Here is a 14,550-nt window from a genome sequence, read left to right on the forward strand (position 1 = left end):
GGGTGGCGCTTGAAAGAGGGAGAAAAAGAGAGACGGTAGCTGCGAGAAGGAGAACAGAGAGGGATAGGGCGAGGAAGAGGGAGAGAGAGAGAGAGAGAGAGAGAGAGAGAGAGAGAGGTAGAGGAAGATGTCACGGCACGATGCTAGCGGTGGTGCTGGCGGTGGTGGGAGTGCGAGAAAGGGTGGGAGACGAACGACACCGCGAGGAGAGGCGCGAAGGGAGCTTCGAACGAAGGGACAGAGCCATAAGAGGGTTGATGGTGGCCCGGGGTGGCTCCAGTATGCCAGTCGCGCGTCAAACTCCCGAAGGAAAGCACGTACGAAGGTTCTACGTAACGCTACCGCCGTAACTACCCCCGAAACTGCTCCCTCTCTCGTCGACCGACGCACACTACTCCTTTTTCCTTCCTACGACCTACTCGCTTATCACGTGCCGCCTACTATTTTCTCGTCGTCGTCCAATCTACTTCTAATCGTCTTCTTCTTCTTCTTCTTCTTCTTCTTCTTTTATTTTCCTCCTTCATTTCTTCTTATCCTTTCGCCAAGAGGAGTGCCGACCCGTAATCGTTGGACCCGGTCAGTGGAGCAGGTGCCGACGATCCATCGCGCAGATCCTTTTCCGGAAGATCTTTTCTACGCGCTTATACTTCGGTCTCGTCGAAAGAAAACTCCTCAAAGATTGACAGGTAACTCTTCGTTTAATTATATTTCTCGCGATCGTTTCGAAGAAGAGAATACGCGTCGGAGAAGCCCGAAGAAACATCGTCGTGGGCTATCTCCTAAGGGAGAAAATACTCGATCGAGATAAAACTTTATGACTTAGATCTTTTTTTTACTCGTTCGAATCACTATTGTATCGATATCGGTAGTATCTGTGTATCGCGCGCTCTTTGCTCCAAGCTCTTTTCGAACGCATAACGACACAAAACAAATTACAATTTACGCGATTCGCGTAACTTTTACGACGTCGTCGTGTCATCGTCTCGCGAGCAAATATAGATTTTATAGCACATCTTTCTTTGCACCGTTTCTTTCATTCGGATATATCGAAAACGATCGCTATATTCCAAAGACCGTTTCGTCGTACGCCAGAACGTAAACTCGCCTTTATTCACCGCGCATCGAACGACCGATTTCGTATCGTATCGATACCGAGTTATCTCTCGAATTCTATTCTTGAGAGATATTTAGATCGTATATGCCGTGCGACACGTTAATATCGCTATGACGTTAAAATCAACTCAACACTTTGTAACTCAACTTTTTCTTACATCATTTTGTAATAAAGTATAGTACGATATCAAAGTGGATAAAAGGAAAAAAGAATTAAATGAATATTTGATCGTAGAACAAAGAAGGTATATAAGCAAGAGACAAGCGAATATGGCGCGTCGTTCAGTCGACCAGATGCAAAGAGGCGGATATCTCTTCCGTCTTGCACAATCGCATCTTTGTAATCTTTACGACGTTCTAACGGAACATGCTCTTTAATATGCGAAATTCCTATGCGAGATGCATAGTTTCTCGTAACTTTTCGATCGGACGTACGTAGTTGCACGTAGTTATATAGGTATAGATCGTAATTCTTCCGATATCGATCGTACGGATCGATTTCTCGTCATTGCGTCGATCTAGTCAAACCTGCGTATAACTCTTTTAAAAAGTGGAGCTCGCGGCCGAAATGAAAGTTCGGAAGAGCCGGCCTCTCGAGCCTGCTGCGTTACTCGTCAAGTACGCACCGTTCCTTTCTAGTTTCAAGCCCTCCTCCTATCTCCGCTTATCACCGGCCATCCTTTCCTTCGTATCACTTTTGACGCTCGATCATGAAACTTTAACGTTTAAAACCTCCGTATTGCCATTGTCGCATTGTAAAAACGTCCGTAAATTATTTCATAATATCATCGTGAATGACTTTTCATTATTGTCCTAAGAATATATGATACGAAGATTATACTCTTCGATGTTGACGAGACGTAGAATAACGAACAGGAAACGTTGCATGAAAATGTTGCATTTAAATCCTTTGTACACACGCTTCGTACATACATCTATTTAATTCCTTCTACATGGAATATATCTACCCTTATCATAGCTCTACTTTTATCATTGAGAAATGATAGACGACGAAAGCAGAACATTTTTTTCTTTTTTAAAAGAATAAAACGATTTACACTCGTCCGACGAGTTTTTATAGGCGAGAAAGATTATTATCACGAACTTTGCTATACGTAAAAATGATGTTCCTCTCGTCCGTATATCACGTCGTCATTGACTCGGAGAATACGGAATTTAAACTTACTTTTACTTTTTCTTTGAGAGATAAGAGGATAAAGCGAACGATCTAGAAGGCAAAGTTCGTTAAATGGAAGGAAAAATTCTGGCTAAATCAACTATTAAGATAATTGTAATAGTTTAAGAAGAGCACGAGAAGAAGAATAGGAAAAAAAGAAGATGACAGGAAAAAGGGAAGGGAAAAAAGAGAGAGAAATAGAATATATCTATACGTTTCTGATAAAGATAATCGAGGATTTAATACGAATATTCTGATTTAATGTGACCGGAAAAGTTAAACGAATCGCTGCATTACGCGGCTAATTACCATTCCCCGATCTTCGCGCTAATGAATTTCGACGGAAAGAGTAGTATATGTGAGAAAGACAGAGAGGGAGGGAGGGAGGGAGGGAGGGAGGGAGAGAGAGAGAGAGAGAGAGAGAGAGAGATAGTACCAGGTGACGAAAATGAAAAAGATGAGAATAACTACGAGACGACGACAACAAGGACGATGACGACAAGCTCCGTAATATTCGACCCTCGATGAAACAGCGCGAAACTCCTGAGAGAAGCTGAAACGATGTTTAAGGAAATCTTCCCTTAAGTCGAAGGCCCGTACCGTTTAACGCAATTGGGGCTCATTTAAAAATCCCATCAAAAATGTACTTGGAAATATCTGCGTGTTCCTTCCTTCACCACCTCTCTTTCTCTCTCTGTCTGTTCCTCAACCCTCTTTTTCTCTCTCTCCCTCTCTCTCTTTACTTTTCTTCTCCCCTTTAACCCCCTAGGCTATTTCTACAGCCCAGCGATCATCCTCCTTTATCCCATCTCTCCTTACTCGACACTCTCCTTCCCTCTTTTCCTTAACTCTCCTCTCTCTCTTTCCTTCTCCTTCTCCCTTTTCCTTTCTTTTTGTATCCCACGCTCCAACACTCCTCCAGTTTCCGGGAAAGAACTAGTCACTACAGTCAACGAAAAGAAAGACGGAACGAATTGTCTGATTGGATTGTAAGTTCAATTTACACTACGCTTCGTGTTCTATTTTCCAACGTGAACACCATACGCACATAGACTCGCTCGTTTCGTAATTTATTACGATATCGTTCGCACAAAGCCGTCGTGTTTTGCAAAGCGAGATTCAAAGCATGCGAACAAATGAGACTTTCTCGGACGAAGGACGTAACGACGTAGCGACGATAAAGGAGCTCGATGTAGTCGAAAAAAGATTGTTGGATTTTATACTTGCGAGAGAAAAAGAAAGGAAATAGAGAGAGAGAGAGAGAGAGAGAGAGAGAGAGAGAGAGAGAAGCATGGAGCGATACATTTGCAATCGGCAATAATTGAAAATCTTATTCCGGAGGATGATCTTCGTTAACCGTAAAACAGGATAAAACGGAACTAGCTCGCGAGTGGCCATGCCGACTGGGTGAAAGGTCGAAATGCGAGCGTTGAATGATTCGATGATTGCGCGCGCTTCCTGGAAAATTCGTTTTTCCTGCGCGAAAGGGCAATGCGATGGAAGTAACGAGCCCCCATTGTACGAACCACTTGATTTTTCTTTCCAGCCTAAAATTATCCCAGTTATATTTTTCACGATCCATCTATCATCGTATAGGTCACCGATTAAATAACAGGCGGTATCGTTCATTGTTACGCATCGAAAGACTTTTTCCGACGAACCATTTTTTTTTTTTTTTCTTTCAACAAAAGGTTGCCTCTATGTTCCTCGCTTGTTCCCTCATCGATGAAAAAAGCCGACGCGTCCCCACTGAGCCTTTCTTTCTTTTTTCTTTTTCCTTTTTCTCGACGGATAAAATATTTCATTGTGAAACTCCTAAAATTTTATGACATCGGGAATCGGTTCGTCGTTTTTACGATGCTTCGCGCGCGCGTCACCGCGAGACCAACGATGCGAAAGCTGAGCTTTCCAGTCAATAACAATCACAGCCGAGTGTACGTTAGCGAAATTAAATTTTCGTTGTTCGATCGTTGTACTCGTGAGACAGCACCTCATCTCGTTCGTTTGCTCGTTCGGCAATTTTTTTATTTGCTTCGCGAATAAGAAATTTGTCCTTCGAAACAAAAGGATAATGTGTTTTCTCGTTTACAAAATTATTGAATTTTCTATAAGTAAACGATCCTAATACTCGCAAGAGTTCATTTATTTCGAACATTTTAATATTCGCATATATCTTTTTTATGATCGACCGACAAACGCTCGATAAGACAGGGAATTGACGGAATTTTTAAAGGAATAAGATTTATTATCTGTTTCGTTTATTGCCTTTGGCCTCTTTCGCTTTGAGAATAAAATAGGACGCGTAAAACTTTTATTCGGACTCTGTGTTTCAAAACAAATACGCATTCGTCTCTCGTATCGAGAAATGAAGTCATTCGGTCTAATATGAATTGTCGCTGTCGAAAGATCATCTCATCTTTCGTACCTATCTCGAGTTCTCTTTTCCTCTTTCCTACATTTTAAAGTCTATTATAATCGTAATAAAGCCAATATATATATATATATATATATATATTTTTTTTTTTTCTTATATTACGTCAGTAAAATATATCCAATTATTTCATTGCAAGCGTTAAGAAGAAAAAAGTATATTTTTTTTATCCGTAACTCGATACATTTGTCTCGTCTTTTTTTTTCTCGAGACGGCTTAGCTCAAACTCGAGTCGAAGGAAATATCGAAAATCAAGGCGTTATCGCCTGCACAAGCCGCTTCCGGCGACGTTGTCCCTTTAAAGGCAACTTGCCTTCGTGATATCTTAATCTTTAATTATCGCGCCTTCCTACCGCCCTTAATTATGACGTAATTGCAATTAGATAGGGTATCTGTGTCCTGTCGGAAAAGTTCGACGCCCGCAACCCTCGGCGAGCTCGTCGGAGATACTCGGTTAGTCTCGGCGACTTCGACATTGGTGTCATTATTGGAGGTATCGCAAGTTAAAAGAAGATCGTCCAGTGATACTTTTCGTTTGAGTCGAGTCGATAAATAATACGTTAGCGACATAAGAGAATTTGCCTCTTTGAAAGATTCACGCCTCGTCCTTAATGCATTCGGCGATGAATATAAAAAAGGGAAAACGCATTAGGGGCGTCGTCGGGTGGAACGCGCGAGACTATATATTTTTCCGGGAAAGACAGGAAACGATTACCCCTGGTGCGAACGTAATTACGATAGGACGAGGTACGAGGTAGAGGCTTACATGTAAATTGCTGCTTAAAGCCCGATCGTGCGCGTCAATCCCAGCAGCTAGATTAGAAAAAGCAAGAAGCTTCTTACATGGCTGACTAGACACGGGTTTGCCGTCGTCGAAGGGATAGAAGGAAGAAGAGAGAAAGACGAAATGAACTAGACTGAGAGGGCCGAAGGAGAAACGAAGAGGAAAATGAAGAGACCGGAACCAAAAGAAAACAAGACTACTCTAGCGAATTGCGTGTCCGTCGGCGAAGAATTTATCGAGCATCCTCCGATAAGTCTAACACCTCGAGCAATCGAAATTACCGAGTAGTTAGACGATAAAAAGGTAAAATCTCTAAGAAGATGAGATCGATAGGAGAAGGGAATAGGATGTCATTGTGAAAATGGCGTAAAAGGTAAAAAGGAGGAAGGAACGGCCGGAAAACGTGATTATCGAGCATATATATATATATATATATATATATATATATATATATATATATGTGTATATATATATATATATATATATGTATATATGTATATATATGTATGTATATGCATATGTATATGTATATGTATATATATGTATGTACAAGTATGCATATGTATATACGTAGGTACGTGTATTCCGGGTGTAAAAGTATTTTCACGTGCAGATATAAAATACTCGTCTAGAAGAACATTCTCCGAAGAATATCGCTCGACGGTGAAGGTATATAGTCGACAGCTCGCACCGATTCTTACATAGCGAAAGGGAAGAGCATAGAAGAGCATTCGACGTAGTACGTAGTTATACGCAGGGAAGTATATGCGCCCGGCTATCCTATCTGCGTGCATACGTCCGCCCTCGTTTATGTATTTTCCTCTGGCTCGAAAGGGATCGAGAGTGTCGTGAAAGGAACCGTGAAGAGTCAAGACCGTCGAATCGTCTCGAACTCGAACGTAAGTAGGAGCAACGTTGAATTCAGAAGATGATTGATTTCGCAGATAAATTCCGCCTCGTGCCACGATAACCATATTTCTTCGCGCTTGAATTCAACAAGGAGGAGAAGCTTTTTACAAATGCACCGAATTGCCTTCCTGATTATGTACATATCGATATCTTCTTCGGTAGTCTCGTGTAAAAATCACCGAATCGTTAGCTTCGAAATTTATTATAATACTCCTCTCTTTTTTCCCCTCTTTCACTTTCTTTTTCCTAAGCAGACTTACAATTAGAAAAATAACGATGCTCGTTGGCAAACGAGGAGAATTTCTGGTAAGAGCGAAGGACAAAGTACGTCGGTACTCACAACGATCGTTTCAAGAGCGGCCAAAATCGTGAGTCTTAACGATTCGAAGCGCAAAAAATTAAATTCCCCACTTCCGTCTCTAATAGAACGGCCAACTGGGCGTTCGTCGGAAACGACCGAGGATCAAATTAGAAGCGAAGCCTCGAAGAGTTATAAAATTTTATTTTATTCGTCGGTCGGCAATTCGCTTTGGATTTGTCGTTGCCAGCTTCGAGCTTTACCATTCACGTGCATCGTCGATCGTTCTTCGAAAGGAACGCCTTCTCGTATAGTCCAGTTTTCCTATCTTCCTCTAATCTCTAATATTTCCCCCTCCGAGAACTTATAACCATACGTGCCGATTGTGCGTCCTATCGAAATTATTCCAACTGTAGTAAAAATAAACGAATTAATAATAGTGAAACTCGATGATACCCGATCGATGATCGGTGCAAACCCATCTGAAAAGAAAGATTCTCGATAAACGTGAACGAATTGCGCTCGAAGCGGGTGCTACCTGCCACAAATGCTCGACGATGCATCGTCGAACGGAAGCGTTGGCTTGCGTGAAGAGCACGTGAGAGGTGGAATCCCATTCTGGTAAATACCCTTTCTATATAACGGGAGTACCTAAAGAAGAAGTACATGGGAATAGAGAGAGAGAGAGAGAGAGAGAGAAATAAAGTGTGTGTGTGTGTGTGTGTGCGCGCGCGCGCGCGTATATGCGTATGTGACGAGGAGGGTAGTCGAGCTGGCACCCGAGTAATAGCGGCTGAACCATCCGGCAGAAAATCTCTTTCGCTGAATACGGTAAAGTATAGGAATCCAGAGAGAGAGAGAGAGAGAGTGAGATGGAGAGAACGTGCGTGAAAGATAAAAAGAGAGAACGCATTATAATGGATATACGCAAGCAACGCCGCAATGCATACCAAGACCCTTCTGACCATTTACGTGTACTCAATCCCCGTTTAGGCTGACTCTTTTTAGGCCGCACCTGTGGGGTCGCCTTCGACTGGTCATCCCTATTATAGTGCGCATGCGAGAAGGAGAGAGCGAGAGAGAGAGAGAGAGAGAGAGAGAGAGAGAGAGAGAATTGATCTTGATCCGGTACTTTGCGAGCGGAGAATCGTCGCTCAGCGATTACCGCTTTACCGCGCCAAATAGTTACGATTACCGAGTTCTCTCCTAGGAATATCACTCTATTACCGTATCTCCTTGTTTGACGCAATCTTCCAACAATTTTATTTCTTCGTAAGCTCATTGCCGACGTACGTGCTTCTTTTCGTTCGTATGTAGGTACTTAACAGCTAATTCTCGAGGAATTAGATATGCTTACCTAGACTTTACTTTAACGATCTCCCCGATAGGCTCTTAAGGAAAATTGCCAAGTTTCATGACGCGGCATGTTTAATAAATGATTAAAGTTCGATCGGCGACTCTGACCACGTTCGTTTCATTCTCGCTCATTAACTTTGGCGTTTGGGAAACATCGCGGTTCTACGATTTTAAATTGTTCCGCTCTGCGGTACACTCGTACCTGAATATACGCATCTACATTTATTTAGATACGTAAATACATAGGCGCACGTGCCGGCCATATAGGCGCGATCACGAGCGTCGTTCAACTTCATAATCCAGCCGTAACGTTGGATCATTAACCGCTTGTTCGTTCGCCGAGCCGTAAGCGATTAGCCGTGTCTCTCATTAAGTACAGTCGCGCCTGTAATCGTCGATATGTGGAAAACGTTGCTTCGAATCCAACGATTTTCAACGTGCTGCTATGCACGGAGGAATTGCGTGTCCCGATGAAATTGACCTTGTGGAACGATGTAGCCCCTTTCGCTTCGTCGTTCGATTCATCGACGGCCGAGCGGACTGATCGTTAATTCCTTCTCCAAGAACTCGTCGATATTTTTTAATCGAGAAATGGTATACGATTCGTAGATTCGAACATCATTGAGAATCGGGGGGGGGGGAGAGAGAGAGAGAGAAAGGGAGAGAAAAATCATTCGGTTCGAGCAGTAAATTCGAGGTAGATCTCGAAATCGTAAATCGGAGTAACAACGGTGGAACAATGCGCATACGCGGGTCACCTAGTTCGTTCGCAAAAATTAACGCTTAAGCCCCCCTAGATAAAGCAATTCTAAACGATCGTTGATCCCGATAAGCTTCGGGTTAGAGCACTCGGATATTCGGCGCATCCAGCGAACATATACGTATGTACAACGAGAGAAAAGCCACGATACTATACATCGCTTACGATCGTTGCCATGACTCGTTGCACACTCCTGCCGTGGGCTATGCTGCTATTTACTACGTATTTTTTTTTTTTTTTTTTTTTTTTTTTATTCTTCCTGCAACCATCCAGCCCCTACCACGTCCTACCTCTCTATCTTTCTCGTGTTTCCAAACACGGTGGTATAGGCACGTGTAGTATACCTTGGAGTTATCGTCGCGATATTTTCGACCAGCGGATTTAGCCCGTACCTATTTCTTTCCCTTGTTTCGCATTCTCTGAACGTGTTTTTTTTCTCCCGAAAATACGAGTATCGATTCCTTCCAGCAAGAAGCAAAAACAACGCGAGAGAGAATATTTTCGAGTTATTACTTGGGTCATCGATACTCCTCTAATGGCACTTGAATTTCTTTTCTTTTCTTTTTTCTTTTCTTTCTTTTTCTTTTCCTTTTTTTAGTCGACTCGCGCGATCGACGTAGTCTCTACGCATAATTAAAGTCAACGAGAACTTAGATTGGCGAGTATTTCGCACCCGCTCTTTCGCAAGCTAGTGGAAGAGATTGATGCTTTGCAGTTACAGAAACTTTAGCGAAGTCTTTAATTGGAAAAGACGAAGAGGAGTAGGAGAATGGACGGCCGTCGACCTTGAATCGCGAATCACTCAAACGCGTCTTTTCTTTAAATTAAAATTACAGAAAAAAAAAAAAAGAAGAGGCAAACAAAAACGTTGGATACGTAGGTCGAAAATTTCGAGAGAAAGGAGTGAAAGAAGAAAAAAGAAAAGAGAAGAGAAAATCGCAATCAAATTGTTTCGCCAGGACGTCTACGCGAATTTATTCCTTTCTCGACTTTCCTTCGCTATCTCAGTTTTCTCTTTCGTCGCTTGCTACTTTCACGGTCGATATTAGATGAATGGAAACGACAGAGACTTATGCGAAAGGACGAACAGGACGTAAGAGCGAGAGACGAAAATCTTCCTCGTTCTGTCTTTTTCAAGCTTTTCAAACGCAAGTACTCCATCGTCCCCTCTTTTGCGTGCGAGCAATCGAGTTTCAAAGCGAAGCAGTAACGTATGAAGACGATTACGCGGTCGTTCAATGAGAATGAAAGAAACATGGGGACGTTGAATGTTTCAGTAACAAGCAGATCGTTGACTCAATACTTTTGTCAGGGTCTCTTAGAAACTTTGTTCCTGACGCGAATAAATTAAATCATCTTGGTGAATCGTATTAATACGATTTAACGTTCTACAATAATAATAATAATAATAATAATAATAATAATAATAATAATAATCGCGATAAGACCGACAACTTATTTCGTGAACTCGGAATACCGCGTTAATCCGATAAAATAATTAATATGCAAGCGATTAAACGCGTAATGAATTTTCCAGAGATAAAAAGGAGAAAAATCGTCGGTCGACCATAACGGTTCGTAACTACTTCCACTTCCGTATCTTCCTCGGCTTATATCGACTTACACTACTGTGGTCGCCTTAATCTCGAAGCATATCCCTATCCAGTATCGAGTAATTCCTAATGGAATCTCAGAGACGAGAAAAGGCGGAAGACGGAAGGTGTATCTAAATTCATTACAGTCTATTTCGTGAAGTTTAATTAAATAAGAAACTCTAAGGAAGAGGATCTTTCGTTGATCGGAGGAGAAGGAGAACGAAGGAGGAACGACAATAAAGCTTTCGAGAAAGAAACGAAAGTATCGAAAGTCGAACGCTTCGAACCGAACAAGCGTCTATGTTTTTTTTTTCTTTTTCTTTTCAAAAAAGAAAAAGAAATATATATCTGTCCTTTAATTTTCTTCTTTTTGTTTTTTTTTCCTTTTGAACGTTTAAAGAGCGCCTTTTCTATTTTTTCCACTTATACGTTTTATACGTTTAAATTTGTAGATAAATGACAAGGATATGAGCTCGCATAAAAATATGAAATTGTTCGTGAAAACTTTACGTCCGTCAAAATTAAAATGAAACTTTAAAGCTAATTTAATAATCTCGGATATTGCAATATGCGTAATTGTAACAATCTCGAAATTTTAACATTTAAATTTACTTTGACGATATGTAACAATTAATGAAATTCACAACAATAGGATGTATCAATTACAAATATTATTACTTTTCTATCGTATATACTATCAGTGAGGTTTCGAACGTGTTTCTCGTAAAATTATAAAAACAATCTATCCATTACTCCTGCGACATGTATGACTCTCAAATCAGATGCATAACATTTGCCATTTGAACGTTCTAGTCAAGAAGAAACAAAAGAATAAAATAAAAGGTTAGCTCGATATTCGGACAAGCTTGAGTAGCGTAAAAATTCATAACGCGTACGACAAATATTGGAAAACAAGTTTGTCTAAATTTTATTCTGCAATCAACGAATCGTAGCACGAAACACGGTTGTGTGACTTTAATCCAGATCAATGATCGCACACTGGGGAATAGGATTAAATATAAATATGCATTGTCAATTGTACAGTTTAATCAGAGTACAAGTGGAAAGAAAAGAAGGAGAAAATGTACAAATTTAACTTGTATCTTCTTAATATATTGCTTTATACTAGAGAAAGAGAGAGAAAGAGAGAGAGAGAGAGAGAGAGAGAGAGAGCGCGTCTCAATTATCGCTTCGGCGCCGCGCCGCATCGTTCTAATTTTCGAGCGGGAAATCGTCCATGTAAATGAGAACGTCCAGAAGGACATTGCTTTTCAAAGTTACCCCCCTGTGACAATGAGAACGTGCGAGTGGCATAGACGTATATAGCTTGAACGCACACATGAAGAGACGCGCATGCAAGCTCTCTCTTTCTCTCTCTCACTTACGTACACGCACATAGACACGCACACAGACACACACACACATACACCCTCTCTCAATATAGCAGAGACAATGAAGTTAGGAGGAGAAGGAGAGAAGGCTGTCAGATGGCAAAGTCATGATAGTCGATGCGCACCGTGTCGAGCTAGTATTCGTGAACAACGCGTCTCTCCATACACACGTCGAAGGCACAATGTGTGCGGTCACAGTAGTAACACAGACGGCAACTTGTACACGAGCGAGCGACCAACCAAACGACGACGACGACATCAACGACGACGACGACGACGACGACGACGACGACGACGGTGACTACGACGACGACGACGACGACGACGACGCCGACGACGCCGACGACGAATCGTATCTCAAACGGAAGGCGCAATGCGCATTGTTTCGCCGAGCTCTCCGACGTTTGACGACGCCGGTGAAACAGACGTTTCCTTCGAACCAACCACCGTGCAACTTTATAGACACCCTTGCTTGTATCGTTTGGATCGTCGCTTTCGACTTCTACACTCGCGTACACTCGCGTATACGATCGCACTGATCCAAACTTATTAAATTGAAGCGATCCTTTAGAAACTTTTCGATTATTACCACGTCTCGTATCTTCGAATTGTATTCATATAAATGTTTAACTCGTGGACTCAATCGATACTGCGATTAGAAACGACGACACATATTCTTCTCCATTGAAAATGTCTTTTTTAAATTCAACAGAATATATTAGTCGTACCGTTTCGTCTCGTTCGTTTGCAAAGCTCGTGTCTCAGGATTTAGCGACGATTAACATCGCGTGAAAATCGATCTCGACCTCGAGGGCGCGCGAGGACCCTCAAAGAGGGAAGCGTGCTCGAGGCAGCCGTTCACCTCGTTCGTTCGTTTCATCCGTCTTATCGCTCAGTTCACTCGGTCCGCTTTACCCTTCGCGTCTAGTTCGAATGAGAAGAGAGAGAGAGAGAGAGAGAGAGAGAGAGCAACGAGGCGTGCGCCGACGTGTGGGTGCCTTAAACCGCTCGCTGTCTCTCGTCGTCTCTCGCCTTGCGACTCTTCCTCCCTTCGCGAACGAGCGACCTCGGAAGAGCATCACCTCCGACCCTTCGACTAGCACCAAGAGCAGTCAGCCTCGACTCGACTTCAGTCAGCCAGCCGGAAGCGTTACGCTGCGCTTCCACGCGAACAACTACGAGGACGACGACGACGGTTCGATCGCGAGCATTGTAGATACGTGCCGAGAGAGAGAGAGAGAGAGAGAGAGAGAGAGAGAGAGAGAGAGAGAGAGATCTGACCGAGGTCAATGCTTCAAGCTGTCACATCAGAGAGTATCTCGAGTATATTTTTTGCTTGAGAATACCAAATAGAAAATTCTTTCTTCCTTTCTATCTTTTTCGACAAAGCTTCTTTCCTCCTTTGAATTTTGAATCGCACCGAAGACTAGTTCCCTAGTCTTTTGCATTACTTTCACATATATATTATTCATTCGTCGTTCCGCGACTCATTCCACGCGTTCGATTTATCGTTGTTTGCTCTTACGTTTTTGCAAATTATATTAACAGATAGGAACGCACGATATTGCAGACCTTAAAGGAAGATAGAGATAGAGATAGTGGGAAAGGGAGGTAGAAAGAGAAGGGAGCGAATAGGTAGGGGGATGACGGAGCCGGCGCTCTGTAAACTCGAGGGTAAGGCTAGGCTTATACGCGTACGACGTTGGTGATGATCATGGAACCGTGACGAAGAGGATCGATGAAAAAGATTGAAAGGTCGTCTTTATAGGTACGCTCTTCATCTCGTTTATAACGAGACCGCGGGACTTGTCCGGTACGTTGAGGAATCACGCTTGCTGCCAGACACTCGCCGTTATATTTATTAACCTAATGGCGTCGCTCTTAACGCCTTCTTCTCGCTAGAACCTGGCGGTAAACTTTTCTTCTCCGAGATAAAAGGACGCTTTTAAGAGTGGCTTTCATTCGGAGAAAATAATTTTCAAGGAAACATAGAGAATAAATAAGAAAGAAAGAAGTTTTTCATATGACAAAACATGAATTTTCATATTTTTTAATTTTCTCGTCCAACCGACGTAAAACCGAATGATCGACCGACCGACCGACCGACCGACCGACCGACCGACCGACCGATTGATCGACCCCTTGCTCCGAACGTAATTTTATTTCTACGATTTTAAGCGATGCTCCGAGCCCTAATTTCGTTAAATGAGTTGTTTGCTAACTCGGTTAAATTCGCAAGCAGCCAGGCAGACAGGCGGCCAGCCAACCAGCTATCACCCGATCCGTTCTACCGACCAACGTCGAACCGGTCGACAGGGTCTCGTACGGGTAATGGTTTGACATGGTTATTGACGTTTCAGTCTGCAATCTAATTATTTGATATACGTGCTTGTCTGCCATCACTGTGGAATACAGATACGTCAGTCATCAATGTCCTCCTCTTCGCGGCTTTGTCATTCCTTTTCTCTCTCTACGCACGACCAGTAATTGTTACTCTTCTTTCTGGACGGCCCCTTTTTTTACGTCTTTGCAAGCCTTCGCAAGCGAAGAAAGAATCGCTTTAATGCTAGCCACTGATTTTACGCTAGCAACCTACGACTTTACGCGATAACGTATGATTAAGAATACCTATTAAGAACACCTTTAAATTTTTCAAAATACTTTGTTCCCTTATAAGATACTCTAACAAGTTATTTAAGTACCTTATATTATATTTCATAATTCACGACTGCGTTG

General features: G+C 42.3%; 1 protein-coding gene across 2 annotated transcripts in view; it reads left to right on the plus strand.

Annotated features, from left to right (window-relative positions):
• The first annotated feature begins 294 nt into the window (after nt 1-294).
• LOC124955433 (proton channel OtopLc-like) overlaps nt 295-14,550 on the plus strand; it is a 31,120-nt gene continuing 16,864 nt past the window's right edge. The window contains exon 1 of one of the 2 annotated variants that reach the window (XM_047509875.1): nt 295-686. The gene's annotated coding sequence lies outside the window, so the exon portion shown is untranslated. The remainder of the gene's footprint in view (nt 687-14,550) is intronic. The other variant, XM_047509873.1, reaches the window with a different exon arrangement.

Source organism: Vespa velutina, chromosome 18, assembly GCF_912470025.1.
Source record: "Vespa velutina chromosome 18, iVesVel2.1, whole genome shotgun sequence".
Lineage (NCBI taxonomy): Eukaryota > Metazoa > Arthropoda > Insecta > Hymenoptera > Vespidae > Vespa > Vespa velutina.